Source organism: Canis lupus, chromosome 27 (genome assembly GCF_011100685.1).
Source record: "Canis lupus familiaris isolate Mischka breed German Shepherd chromosome 27, alternate assembly UU_Cfam_GSD_1.0, whole genome shotgun sequence".
In the NCBI taxonomy this organism is placed as follows: Eukaryota; Metazoa; Chordata; class Mammalia; order Carnivora; family Canidae; genus Canis; species Canis lupus.
This window is the reverse complement of record NC_049248.1, coordinates 31359555-31374727: the sequence shown is the minus strand read 5'-3', so window position 1 is coordinate 31374727 and position 15173 is coordinate 31359555. Positions and strand designations below refer to the sequence as shown.

General features: G+C 34.7%; 1 long non-coding RNA gene across 3 annotated transcripts in view; it reads left to right on the top strand.

Annotated features, from left to right (window-relative positions):
* Positions 1-409: 409 nt before the first annotated feature.
* The window catches only part of LOC102153698, a 223004-nt gene continuing 208240 nt past the window's right edge, over positions 410-15173 (top strand). For all 3 annotated transcript variants that reach the window (XR_005380024.1, XR_005380021.1, XR_005380020.1), the window contains exon 1: positions 410-518. This is a non-coding gene — a long non-coding RNA (uncharacterized LOC102153698). The remainder of the gene's footprint in view (positions 519-15173) is intronic.

Here is a 15173-nt window from a genome sequence, read left to right as displayed (position 1 = left end):
CTCAAGAGATTTTGTGAGCATTGGGGGTGGGGAGGTCAAAAGAAGTCAAATGGTGACTTCATCTGGAAACTTCCCCTCTCTATCACCTCTTAACCTATGTGTTATGAATGACTAATTAGTTTATTATTATTTACTTACTCATAAGTGTTTATTTCTGTGGGTACTCTTTGCTTTTTCTATTTGCTTAGCCAAACACACATAGATATATTTACCTGCAAAAGTATACATATTTTTCTGACAATAAATTGTAAGGTCCTTATGGAAAGGAACCATATCTTTCCTCAACTTTTCCTACAAAATGCAGCTTAGTGTTTTGTGTAATATTTATTGGTCAAAGATTTACTATCTGGTGGATTAGTGAATGATTGATTCCTCCTCTGGAATGCCACATCTATTTGCTCTTTTTCCAGTGGCATTCTGATATGCAGGTGGAGCCCATCTTCTGTCCCTGCTAGAACTGAGATGTCCTAGGAAGGTGACTTGAGCCCAGAAAATGTCCTCTACACCTACATAGAAAGGTAAGGGGAATATGAGTGAAACTGTGCTCAATAAAGCTTCAGAAGGGAAACTGCTTATCTAGGTAAGGGAAACCTCAGCAGTTCCTGGGGGTTCTAAATATAATAGTCTGGCTCTCACTACAGTAGTATTTGGTACAAAGAGGTAGTTCACAGAAGAGGGAAAAAGTTACTAGATGTAAGATCTATGAGACACGTTTTAAGAACTCAACTGGAGAAGGAAAAACAATACTTTAAGAAAAATAGACATTTTTCATAAAACATTTAATCTTAACAATGAACTTTAGGTAAAGTAAAACAGTTTGACACGCATTTAAAATTTTGGTAAATTTATTTCTTACATGTTTGAAAATGCAAGTAGTTCTGCTCGATTCCCTGACCAGTGATCAACTTAACCCTGAGCAGTCAAGTTGAAAATTAAGCTGCAGTGCTAGATAAGAGCCATGTTCAGAGTCTAGCTGGAACAGAGTAAATGCATGAAACCTAAGGCAAGAGCAGCTAAGAGGTAGGCTAGTAGTGATATCTTTTAGCTGATTAGACTAAATATTTGGAGAAGTCTAGGAAAATTACCTTGTTTTCCAGATGCAAGGCAAACTTCTAGAGGTAAAATAGAAGGACAGATCAAAGGTATATCACTGTAAGTAAGTAAGTAGAGCAATGCATAGAAAGCCCTAGTAACCTGACTTCTAGTTTCCACAGGACAGTTGCCACATCCTGTGTCCCTCTTTGGGCATTTCATTCAAACAGGGGTCTCTGCTGGATAATTTACAAGTTCTTGTTTGATAAATGAGAACTCTAGATGTATAAAATAGCTAACACCTTACCACTAATCAAGGCAGTGGCATCAAACTGTGTTAGTGGTCATTGCATTCTTCATAGATATACACTGGCAGCTTTTTTTTTTTTTTTCTAATAATAACTTTTAATACAAAAGTCTTAACCAAAGAGTCTCAGAAGCACCGATGTAAAAAATAGTTATGTAAGTATAGAAAGAAAGAAATAAAGCAAAACAAAACAAAAGGGAAAAAGGGGAACAATCTAAACATCTATCAAGAGGGGTTTCATTAGGGAACCCTGGGTGGCTCGGTGGTTTAGCGCCTGCCTTCGGCCCAGGTTGTGATCCTGGAGTCCCTGGATCGTGTCCCACGTTGGGCTTCCTGCATGGAGCCTGCTTCTCCCACTGCCTGTGTCTCTGCCTCTCTGTGTCTCTCATGAATAAATAAACAAAATCTTAAAAAAAATTATAAAGAAAAAAAAAGAGGGGGTTTCATTACACAAACCAACATACTCAAATCATGGAATACTATGGATTCACTTCAAAGGGTGAAATATTTCTATCATGCTGACATGGAAAGGTGTTCACAATATATTTTAAATTCAAAAGCATGGATTTAGGAGCAACATATACATGTAACAAATTTATTTATATATATACATATTAAATCATATAAATGACTGAAGATAAACCAATGGGTAGATTTAACGAGGTAGATAATTGACTCAATATAAAATAAGTGATATTTGTAGATGTCAGAAATTAAAATGGGTCATCTTGGGATAAAAGCCATTGTTTATTGCTTAATTGGTTTTTTTAGAGAGAATAGGGATAATCAATTATGAGGGATTTTTCAAGGCTTCACTGGATATTCACTACAGCACTAACCAAACTATAACTCTGTGAAATGAAAAATTCACTATTCAAGAGGAGACTTAAGCCTGAGTACTTGGCCTTAGTAGTTGTTATCTGAAACTAATGTGCTTGGAAATTCCAAGTACTGGCCTGCTTTTTGAAAGAAATTATTATTTTTAGAGTTATTATATCATTCCTACTAAAATAAAGAAATATATAATAGGCATCATTTGTGTTTCCTCCTAACTGGTAAATAGAGTGCCATGAATCCCTCATATCAGTCACTCTCAATGTGATTTTTGAAGCATTTCTAGCACCTTTTCTTCCCCTCTAGAAACCTGAAGAAATGTACTAGTTTTTAAAGTATGGTTTCTCTGTCTTTAATAATGGAGATGAAGTACCTACACTGAGTCCTCAGATGTATTTAATAAACTTGCTGCCTCTCCTTGAAGGTGAATGTCTTCAATTTTTAAAAGTTATTTTGTACAATAAACATATTTTCCTACGTAGCAGACATACTTACCATTTCCCAGTATTTATTAATATTTCATATTACTTCAGTGATGAGAAAGACAATGCAATATGGCCAATATTTGGGAGTCAGGAACCCATTTTTAATGCTCACTCTAGACCCACCATCAAATCTTAGTTCTACCCTTTGAGATAACAATGATTTGAGCTTTTAGCATGAGATAGAGCCTATGTGACAACACTGTACAGTTCATAATTCTACGGTAGTATTGCAGAAGTCAGTGTTTTCTCATCAGGCAGCTATGTCTAGATTGACCACTGTAATTCACACTTACCTCCCTTCCCCCTAATCTTGACACCCCAACCCCAAACTCATCCCTTTCTGTAAATCAAGATGTTATTACAAGATAAATGAAGATAAATGACCTTATTTTACTAAAATATTTACTAAATTTTACTTATTTATTAAAAGTATTTCTCTTACCCTTCTCTCTCTTCTCTTCAGCTCATCATCGTCTCTCTGTTCCACAAATTGATTATGTGGTTAATGCTTCTTTTTCAGAAGCATTTTTGCAGGTGGGCTGGAGAACTTTCATGATCTATTAAAAGTTAATGCTGCCAGAGAGGGCGAAAACTCTAGTTAGTTTTCAGAAACTTTGGTCCCTGGGGGAGGATTTAAGTTTTGTGACTCTAATTATTTTAGAAAGTCAATTTTTCAAGTGACTAGATGGAATAGTCCCTGGGGAAGTATTTGAAAACCTGTGCTTTCACTTCAATCTATTAGCGACCTAGTCAGTACATTTTTGTCATTTCCATGACCTATAAAATGAGACTGGGAATCTTACCTTATTCTAAGAAATAAATAAAATAACAGACTTGGGAATTGCCCTGAAAGTAAAGATATTCAAATAATACAACTATTACTTTCATTTTATAACTACTCTAGGATGTATATCACTCTATACTCATATCTCATATATCTAAAGAAGCATGGTGTGAAGCACTAGTGTGATATTTTACATGTATAAAATTAAGTTTGTAATACTGTTTGGATGAACAGAACATTTGTAATAAAAAATTACAGAGAACAGTTGTACTCTTATCTCAGTTTTAGTCTCCAAAATGTTCATCTATTTTGTTTGTTCATAAAATATGAAAACAAATCATCCAGATTAATAATCATAAATCATAATATTTAAAACTCATTTTATTATCAGGAAACCATCAATTAAACTAAGTTGACAGGAAAGATTTAAGTTGAATCAGACCCAACATGAGTTTATCCAATATTAATGGACTTCTAGTAGGTTCAATTTGCAATATCACATGTGTATGTGTGTATTTATGTGTGTATGTTGAGTTTTAAAATATCATTGGATTAACTTAAAAAAAAAAAACCTTGAATCATATTTCTACAAGATGCACATCGCATTTCTATGGAACTACCAGATTCTGAGTAAAACAAAATTTGAGTCTTCTTGGGAAGTTTACTGTCCAACTTTTAGACAAAAACAAGTGGAGAATTTGTTCTAATTAGAACATCTAGGGAAACCCTATTCCTGTCATAAATACCTGTCTTAGATTAAAATATATCCCATCTATCTGTTAATCATTCAGAAAGGGAGTTAGGAGTTTTCACTTAGCTCACTATTGAGGCCATGATGCATGGCCGTGAGGCATCTGAGATGGGGGGAAGGAAGTAATTGTTCTACAGATCTGGGGGCAACAGGCCAATTTTCCTTTAGGTCTCTCCTAACTTGTCCGAGGAAAAATTAAGAGATTGATTCTTGCTTAGGCAATCTATTCAAACCAAACTGTTACCCAACATTCATTAAGCAGATTCTCTCTTTCCTGGGAAAGCCTATGGTAAATAGCATAACATTTCTACCTTATTGCTGAGAGAGTCAGAGAGCTGGGTATAGGGGAAGAAGGAAATTTGCTAATCGATAAATACATTTCTGTTTCACTTCACCTGACCCAAGTTAAACTTTCAGGCAAGTTACAACCTAAGAGGTGTTCAGGAATAATAACTAACTTCATTAGGTTGAAATATCTCAATACCTGGATATGAAGTACTCCGTCTTTGGGGGTCCTTAACTCAAGAATTTCAAGTGCCACAGAAAATAGTTTCTTTCTTATCCTGATACTGGCAATGTGTTGGAGACAACCCAGATGTGGCATTTATGGGCCTAGTATTTATATATGTCTAGATTTATATGGGTTTCAGATTGAAGGAAAACCATGAAATGAAGATATGATTTTTACCCTAGAGATTTGGGTCTTATAGGAAGGAACCTCTTCAGTTGAATAATCCCTTGGTTCACCAAAGAGAGATCGACTACATGAACCACCTATTTGTGATATTTCCCTCATATGCTGGGGTCTCTCAACATGGTGTGTTTGCCTTTAGGTTTTAATCTAGAATGGATACCCTAGGGACACAAAAGCTCCCCACTGATACTCTAGAAATATGCAAGGAGGTTTCCCTTCACTGGGATTGTGTCATGGGGTGATAGTTTTTTTCAGAATCATGTACAATAGAGCCAGCACAGCTAATCAATGAGCCAAGTGTGGTGGTTCCTTCCAAGTGTGTAGCTTTTCCATTCTTCAAGAAAAAAAAGATGGAAAGAAAGATTTTTGTGTATGTCAATATTGACTATTTGAGAACAGTTTTGTCCTTGAGAATGTAGACTGTAAACTAGAAACATCAAGTTTATCATTGTAGAGATTATAAAATTGGAGCAATTTTTAGCATTGCCACAGGCAAGAAATTTCTGCATGGATTTGTACCAGCTGTCTTACATGTAACAGAAAGGAGACTTGGTTACACCTCAAATAGAAAACACTCCATTCTCCAATCAGGCACATCTAACCCCGGAACATTATTTTCTGCTGCCATCTTTTTTGTGATTATATTAAATGAATACCAATCACTCTTGCTTGAACAAATGACTGTTTAACCACTTTGACTTTTTTGAATTCTGTTGTTTTCATTTTATAAATTAATAAACATTATATTTTAGAGGACTTTTAGGTTCACTGCAAATTGCATGGAAAATGAAGAGGGTTCCCATATATCTCCAAGTCCCCGTATGCCACTAGCTCCACTACTGTTGATATTCCATACCACAGTGGTACATTTATTTTAATTGATGAATCTACATTGGTACAGCACTACCCAAAGTCCAGTTTACATTAAGGTTCACTCTTAGTGTTGTACATTCCATGGGGAATTGAAATATGTATAATGACATGCATCCACCACTGTAGTATCATACAGATTAGTTTAGCTCCCTCAAAAGTCCTCTGTGTTTTGCTTGTTCATCTCTCCCTCCTCTCTAAGCCTTGGCAGCCACTAAACTTGTTAACTTTTCCAGAATGTTATATGGTTGAAATCACACCATATGTAGCCTTTTCAGATTGGCTTCTCTCACTTAATAATGAGCATCTAAGTTTCCTCCAGGTCTTTTATGGTTTAGTAGCTCATCTCTCTTTAGCAGTGAATAATATTTCTTTTTTCATTTTCCTTTTAGCACTAAAAATTTTTCATTTTCTGGATGTGCTACAGTTTATTTATCCATTCATCTCCTGAAGGACATCCTGGACATATTTGTAATAGTTTCTTTTTCCTTTCCCCTGCCATTAGCACTAGAGGATTTTTCTCTGATTTTCACTATGAGGACCTGATAGAGCTCCTGGAAATAGAACTCACAAAAGTGTGAATCCTTGTCTGATTGGGTCCTCCTGGGGTTTTTAATTCCCAGACTTGTCTACACTGAGCTGTCAGCAATTTGACAATTATAGTTCAGGTTTTCCTATCCCAGCATTGATTCTTGTGGAGCTTTCAGTTCATAGGTTTCTGCTTCAGTAAGCTGTGATTCTCTATACCTACCTGTCTCCTAATTTTTGAGGTAGCAGTTTGCCCTATGACCTTACTTTTCTGACACATCTAAGAGGCCTAAAGAAGGCCTGAATGTTAATTCTCTATTTAAAACCGGGGAGGCTAATCTCATCAGTTGAAGTGATTTTATGCCCTTTAACTCAGCCAAGGCAATCACAGAACTGACTCAAGAAGACATTAAATATGGCTAAATGTCAGCCAGTTCCCTATTTCACATTCTTAACTAATTTTCAATCACTTTATCATCTCTCTGCTAAAATCACCCCCTAGTACTGTCATTGTATGAAGACTATTCAGGCCTGTTTGAAGTATATTCCTTCCACCTTGACTTTTAGAACTCAGGACAGTGGAACAAGACAAAGGGTTCTGATCTCACCATCAGTAGTGAAATCTGCAGCTTTCCTTGATTGGCATTTCTGTTTCTTCTCTTCATTTCTGACGCTGATACTGAGGATTTGCACACTGAAGTACAAGCTTATGATCAGCCTGCCCCCAAATGTGCCTTTCTTTCTCTGTGGTCCTGAAGTTTAAATATCTCTTAGAAGAATATGAGACCTGGTTTTCTAGCAATCAATAAGTAAAATATCCATTACTGTCAAATTTACAAAAATATAAATCTAAGAATGCCCCATACTGGCAGGAAAAATAAAACCTGGCATTATTTCAGACTCTTTAGATCCTAGTCTAAGTCCCAAAGGAAGATTTATTCTAAAGAAATATTGTATCCTTTGGAATCCAAGAAGAGAGATAAATATAAGTGGAATTGAAGAAGGAACTAGAAAAAGAAATCAACAAGCTATTCATCAATGCTTATCGAGTCTGCGTCATCTCTTTTCCTGTAGGTTGCTTTTCTCTGCTTTTCCAGTCACCCTGCAGAGATTGCTTGGCAGTTGTTGCAGTTGGAGGGTGATAATTAATCACGCGCCTTTCCCCCTATGGGTTCTGAACCAATTTTAGAGATGTAGGAATCAGACAGATGAAGACAAAAATATCAGCCTTATTCCTAGGAAGACTGGATTGGAGGATGTGGGTTGGATTTAAGGCCAAATGGGCTCCTGCAACTTTCCCTCCTAAATTAAGTCCTCTCCAAAATACAAGTCTCACCCTTGCAGGGACAAAGTCTCTCCAGGAAATGTACACCATGGAGGGATAAGACAAAGCAAACAAATTCTGGGGATAGGAGCCATTTGCGTGCAAGGTTTTACTTCTACTACAAAATCAAAAACAAAAACAAAACACCCAAAGAACTAAGGAATGATGAAGGTCAGAGCATCACTATCTATCCATTTAGATAAATCAGTTATGAGTAGGGTGGAAGGAGAGGGACCGAACTACTCTGGGAAAAAGCAACTGTTGAGAACAAAAGGGCATTCATTTCTTCTCAAGTAAATCATTTTAAAATTCCTGGTGAAAAAATTATAGTGACAGTATAGGTCAGATGTCTTCAGTAGATTCAGTCAGTGGTAACCAAGATAGGTCCTGTACAGGGTAAACTGGGCAGCCAGAAACTTTCCCCATTGGACTTGGGGGCAGGACCACAGAGAAAAGCAAAAGTTGGAGCTTGGCAGATACCTTAAAAATAATCATTTAATACGTGCTTCCAGTAGCTACAAAGGAGTGAAGCCCTTCTTAGGTAGCTTATTATTTTCATGTCATTTCTAACTTGCAAGGAAGCTACAAGAATAGTACAAGGAACTCCCAGATTCGTCAATAGTTTACATATTGTCTCAGTTGCTTTATAATTTTCTTTCTTCATGTCTATCTTTCAGCATTTTTAAACTTTGAGAGCCATTTGGAGATGCCATAAACTTTTATCCCTAATTATCTTAGTGTGTTTTTCCTTAAAAAATTGACATTCTCTAAAATAACTGGAGTATAGTTATCATAATCAGGAAATTTAACAGTAATACTTTACTATCATCTACTCCAGAGTCCATGTTCAGTTTTGTTCAATTGTCCCAGTAATGTTCTTTTTGGCATTTTTGTTTCTTCAAAGAATTCCAATCAGGATCATAGATTACATGTAATTATCAAATCTCTTTAGTCTACTTTATCGTGGAATAGTTCTTCAGCCTTTCTTTGTCTCTATGACCTCAATATTTTTGAAACGTACAGGACACTGTTGCATGTCTCTGATCATTGTCTGATGTTTCCTTAGAATCAGATTATGTTTTTTTTATTTGATCAAGGATATCACTGAAGTAAGGCTTAAGGTTCTTCCCCATGCATCATGTAAGGAGGCTTATGATGTCAGTTTCTCCCAATTTTGATTATATTAGTTTTGATTTCTTAGTGAAATGGTTATTGTCAGGCTTCTCCATTATAAATTTCCTATTTTCTCATCTTTATTAATAAATGATATGTATGGAGATACTTTGAGATGATGCAAGTTTCCTTTGTGTAATCAAATTTTCACTCACTAGTTTTATCATCCACTGATGATTTTCCAACTTTATTGGATATTAGGTATTTGTTAATATTCATTCCACTGTAAAGAAGAGATTTCTCTTCTTCCTAGTTATTTACTTATTTACCTTATTTATATATTTGGGTTAATTAATAACTTCTTATTCTATTAAAGGATTTATATTTTTGCAGCTATTATTTATCTTCATGTTCAAATTCCTCAGAATCTGGCCAGTGAGAATCCCTTCTGTATCCCTTTACGATAGCCTCATCATTTTTTGTGTGTGTGTGCACTTCTTTACCTTCTGCTGTAACAGAATGTTCCAGACTCAATTCATATTTCTCCTGCCTCAATCCTTCAAGTAGTTTTGGTTCCTTTTAATAGAGAATGGTATTTAGAAACTAAATGGTATTTGGGTATGCTCATTGAAACTGGTATGTCATCTCTTCTAGATAGAACTAAGAAAAAGATAAATATAGAAAGTTGTTCTTTGTTGTCTGATTGCTGTGGCTAGGACTTCTAGTACTATGTTAAATAACAGTGGTGACACTGGATATCCCTGTCTTGTTCCTGACTGTAGAGGGATGGTCTCAGTTTTTCCCCATTAGCTGTGGGTTTTTCACATATGACCTTTATTATGTTGAGGTATGTTCCCTCTAAATCTACTTTGTTAGAAGTTGCGAGATATATATACACATATCAATATATATATCAATATTACTCAGCCATATAAAGAATGAAATCTTGCCATTTGCAACAACATGGATGGCGCTAGAGTGTGTTATGCTAAGTGAGAAGAGTCAGTCAGAGAAAGACAAATACCAAATGATTTCACCTGTATGTAGAATTTCAGAAACAAAACAAATGATCAAAGGGAAAAAAGAGAGAGAGGCAAGCCAAGAAATAGACTCTTAACTATAGAGAACAGAGTGATGGTTACCAGAGGGGAGGTGGGTGGGGAGATGGGTTAAATAGGTAGTGGGGATGACGAAGCACGCTTATTGTGATGCAGGGAAGTGTTGACTCACTAAATTGTACACCTGAAACTAATATTATACTGTATGTTAATTAACTGGAATTTAAATTAAAACTAAGAAAAGGTGTTTTTCTACACATTTTTATATAATTCTATATTTGATATATTAGAAATCATGACTACATACTGATAAAATTCCACTCCCAAACCACAGAGTTTAGTATTTCATTATTTGCCCTTCTATATTTGTGTAGAATATCATTGTAAACACTAAAACTTAAACTGGAGTCCATATTATTGCCAGTTCTTTTTTGTATCTGGAAATGTTTACATACAGTAAAATGCACAAATTTTATGTGTCCAATTTGATTGGTTTTGACACATGAGCACACTTGTGAAACCCACATCCTATCAAGATATAGAATATTTTCTTTGCCCTAAAAAGTTTCCTCATCCTCCTTTCTGATTTTTTTTTCCCACCACATATTAATTTTGCCTATTCGGGAACTTCATGCAGATGAAATTGCAGTTTGTACTCTTTGGATTTGACTTCATTTTGCTCAATCTATCCATAAAATTTAAACTTGTGCTTCTGCATATTAGGGTAGTAGTTCATTATGTTTTATAGCGACTAATATTTCACTGCATGGATATACCATATTTTAAAAATTCTTCCCAATATTTGGGTAGTTTTCTGTAAGGCTGATATAAAGCATATGTTTTCGTTTGGGAGGTGCAGGGTGGGGAGGTGTGCACACTTAGGAGTAGAATTGCTGAGTCATATATATTTAAGTTTATTAGAAATTGCCAAAATAAAAAAAAATTGTCAAATATTTCTCCAAAATTATTTTAACATTTTATGTTCCTACTGGCAGTGCATGAGAGTTGCTTTACAATCTCATTTCTTGATATTGTCAGTATTTTTAATTTTAGCTCTTCCAGTATGTCTTATGGACATCGTGGGGTAATTTCATCGTGGGGTAATTTTTATTTCCCTGCTGATTGATATTAAGTATTTTTATGTACTTACTAAATTACATTCAAATATTTTCTTTTGTGAACTGGGTATTCAATGCTTTAGCTTAAAAAAAAAAAACATAAAACCTTCCCATTACATATGAGTTCTAAATATAAATCCTTTGTCAGATTTATGTCGTGTAAATATTTTCTCCCAATCCACGCCTTGTTTATTTACATTCTTAATGGTGTCCTTTGATAGACAGATGTTTGTAATTTGTTTATTGTTTTTATTTTATGGTTACTGCTTTTTCTGTGTCCGTCCAAAAAAAAAAACTTTTGCTTATCTCCGCATCATAAGGATAATGTCCTACATTTTATTGTGGAAGCATTAAATATTTACCTTCTAAGTTTAGACATGTAAGTCATCTAGACAATGTTTGAACACACTGTGAGGTAAGGATTGGGGGGGTCTTTTTTTTTTTTTTTTGTTAAATTTTTATTTATTTATGATAGTCACAGAGAGAGAGAGAGATGCAGAGACACAGGCAGAGGGAGAAGCAGGCTCCATGCACCGGGAGCCCGACGTGGGATTCGATCCCGGGTCTCCAGGATCGCGCCCTGGGCCAAAGGCAGGCGCCAAACCGCTGCGCCACCCGGGGATCCCTGGGGGGGTCTTTTTATTCTATATTGTGAAAGTGTGCCAATACCATTTGTTAAAAGACTTTAATTTCCTCCATTGAATTGCTTTGGGGATTTAGACAAAAATCATTTGGTTACATGTAGGTGGGTCTATTTCTGGGCTCTTTATTCTGTTCCCTTTGTTCTACTATCCTATGCCAGTATTGTACTGACTTGATTAATGAAGTTTTATAGTAATTCTTAAAGTCAGGTAGTATAAAGTCTCTAATTACATTCTTTTTAAAAAATATTATTTTGGCTGTTCTAAGCCCATTAAGTTTCAATAAGAAAGTTTTAGAAATAGCTTGTTCATTTCTATGTTCTAAAATGTCGCTGGGTTTATGTTTACCGGTACAATGAATTTATAAGTAAGTTTGGGGAGAAATGATATCTTAGAAATACTTATTCATTTGATAAATAGTATAACTTCATTTGTCATTTTGCTTTGTTTTTTTGAGTATAGTTGACACAATGTTACATTAGTTTTGGGTGTACAATATAATATTTCTACACGTTTCTACATTATGCTATATTCACAAGTGTAGCTACTGTCTGTCACCGTACAGCACTATTGCAAAACAAATGAATAAACAAACAAACAAAAAGCAGAAGCAGATCCATAAATACAGAGAACAAACCTGCTGCTAGGGTGAGGAGTGGGGCGGGGGGGGGGGGGGGGGGGGGGGGGGGGGGGCAAAACGGGTGAAAGGGAGTAGGAGATACAGACTTCCACTTTTGGAATGAATAATCACAAGAATCAAAGGCACAGCCTAGGAAATATAGTCTCCATTTCTGCAGTGTTTTGTACTTTTCAATGCAGACATCTTTCACTTTTTCTTGAATGTATTCCTGTGTATTTTATAGTTTTAGTGATATCCTTAATGGGAATTTTTACTTCATTTTTAGTTGTTTCCTGCTATCATACTGAAATACAATGAAGTTTAATTCAATTCTTGTAATCTGTAAACTTGACAGATGTACTTAGTAGATTCAATAGCTGCTTTGTAGATTTCTTAGATCAGGAGTTGACAAAATATGGCATATATAACAAATCTGGCTCACTGATTTTGTAAATAAAGTTTTATTGGAACATGGACATACTCATTCACTTACATACTTTCTATGTTATCTGCACAAGAGTTAAGTGCAATAGAACCCATGAGGCCTGGACAACACACAATATTTACTATCCGGCTCTTTATAGAAAATATCTATTAACCCATGCCTAAGATTTCCCTACATATTTATTTATTTATTTATTTATTTATTTATTTATTTATTTTTCCCTACATATTTAATAACAGCTTTTGTGAACAGAGAAAATTTTACTCCTTCCTTTCCAAGTTTTATGTCTTCTATTCATTTTAATTTTAATTTTTTTCCTAGTTACATTCACTTTGACTATCCCTCTCAGGACAATACTGAATGTTAAGTAATGAAATGGTGATCTTTGCTTTGGCGCTGTTCTAAAAACAATGTTTTGAGTATTTCATCATTAATATGACATTAGCTATAGGTTTGTCATGACTATTCTTTTTGTCATGAATAGACTGGGAAATTTCTCTTTTATTTTGAATTTTCTGGGAATTTTATAAAAATACTTTTTTTTTTAATTAGACTGGGAAATTTCTCTTTTATTTTGAATTTTCTGAGAATTTTATAAAAATACTTTTTTTTTTCTTGTGGTAGCATCTGTTTTATTTTATTTTATTTTTTTGTAAATTTATTTTTTATTGGTGTTCAATATGCCAACATATAGAATAACACCCAGTGCTCATCCCATCAAGTGCCCCTCTCAGCACCCGTCACCCAGTCACTCCCACCCCCTGCCCACCTCCCCTTCCACCACCCCTAGTTCGTTTCTCAGAGTTAGGAGTCTCTCATGTTCTGTCTCCCTTTCTGATATTTCCCACTCATTTTTTTCTCCTTTCCCCCTTATTCCCTGTCACTGTTTTTTATATTCCCCAAACGAATGAGACCATATATGTTTGTCCTTCTCCGATTGACTTACTTCACTCAGCATAATACCCTCCAGTTCCATCCACGTCGAAGCAAATGGTGGGAATTTGTCATTTCTAATGGCTGAGGAATATTCCAATGTATTCCATTGTATACATGCCTGGTGGTTCAGTGGTTGAGTCCCTGCCTTTGGCTCAAGGAGCCATCCCAGGTCCGGGGATCAAGTCCCGCATAGGGCTCCCTGTAAGGAGTCTGCTTTTTCCTCTTTCTACGTTTCTGCCTCTCTCTCTGTATCTCTCATGAATGAATAAATAAAATCTTTAAAAAATATATTATTTTTTTGTTGCTTTTTCACCAAATTTTTTCCTTAACTGTTGATAATATTATATTTATTTTCCTCCTTTATTCTGGTAATACAATATATTTTCTTAATTCAATGTTTGGAAGTTAAAACAGCTTTGAATTCCTGAATAAATCCTAGTTGATGTAACATATTACTTGATTGTTAGTATTTTTTTGAGAATTTTTGCATTATGTAAAAGACATACTTTTTTATTATTCTTTTCTTATCATTACTTGTTTTTTTTTGTACTTGAGTTATGCCTGTCTTATAAAACAAGGCATTAGTTGTAGATATCCATAATTCTGTGTTTTGTTTTTTTTTATTCAGATTGATAATCTTTCCCTTACAATTGGGAGTTTTAAATTCATTAACATATAATGTAATTATTGATTCATTTAGATGTAGAACTATTATTTTGTTGCTTATCTTTTATTTATTCCATCTGCTCACACAAAAAAGGCATCTGTTCAATTTTTTTAATCATCTAGTCCTCCTTTTTTGTCATCTTATAAATCTAATGTTAATTAGTATTCCATAGTAATTTCTCTTTTGGATTTTCAACCTTACCTCTGTTTTATATTTTGTTGGTTGCTCTAGGGATTGCAATACACATTCTTAACTTTTCATGATGAACCTAAGAGTTGATATTCACAGATATTGAGTTCACAAGAAATATAAGAATCTAGCTATTGTATAGTTTGCTTTAACCCCATACTTTGTGATATTGTCAAATATATTACTATAATATATTAGAAGCCCCATGATGATTGTTAGAATTTTTATCTTAGATAGCCACTCCATTAGGCTTTTAAAGAAATTAAGAAGAAAAATATAGTTTTTATATTTACTCATAAATTATTTTTAGTATTTTTTATTCCATCATGCACATCAAGTTTCCATAGAATGTGTATCCTCTTCAGCAACAATAACAGTCTTTCATACTTTCCTCACTACAGACCTGTTAAGTAAAAAATTCTTTCAATTTTCTATCTGAAAAATGTCTTAAATTTTCCATGTTAGTTTAAGGATATTTTCACTGCATATAAAAGTCTTGTTATAATCCCTGCTTCACATATCATTTTATTGATGACATTCTGTTATCTTCTGACCTATATTATTTCTCATAGAAGATCTGCCATTTGCATGGTTCCCCCCCCCCCCCATGCAATGTACCATTTCTGCTTTCAAAATTTTGCCTTAATCTTTGGGTTTTAGCTGTTTGACAATGGGCTTAGTAAAGATTTTGTCTTAATCTTTGGGTTTTAGCTGTTTGATAATGGGCTTAGTAGTTGACAAATATACATAAGGATATTTTTCTTTATATTTATACTTC